The sequence below is a fragment of the Rhamphochromis longiceps genome, linkage group LG5, assembly GCF_057381845.1.
Source record: "Rhamphochromis longiceps isolate RC_006_pf linkage group LG5, R_longiceps_female_GT1.1, whole genome shotgun sequence".
Taxonomy (NCBI): Eukaryota; Metazoa; Chordata; class Actinopteri; order Cichliformes; family Cichlidae; genus Rhamphochromis; species Rhamphochromis longiceps.
In genome coordinates, this window is record NC_140561.1 from 19,164,957 (window position 1) to 19,165,256 (window position 300).

A 300-nucleotide genomic window follows, 5' to 3' on the forward strand; every position below is an offset into this window, starting at 1 on the left:
TATCATCAATATTTGGAGTTTTCCCTCCATTTCTCCTGCTGTTACTGTAGATAGCTTCCCTCCCTCAAAAACCTATCTTCTGTTTAACATTTTCTATATCTTTCTAATTTTTTTCCCCTTTAGAAACGATCCATCCTGTACATCCTTACTTTCTCACTCAAAGAGGACATGCAGTGAGGCAGAGAGAGAAAGCAGGAGCTGCTCACAAGGAGAGCGGAGAGAAAGAGCTAGAGACAGAGCAGATGCATTGGCAGGAGTAGAGCTGAGGCTTTTTTTTCCCTCCTTCCTGTCTCTCTTTGT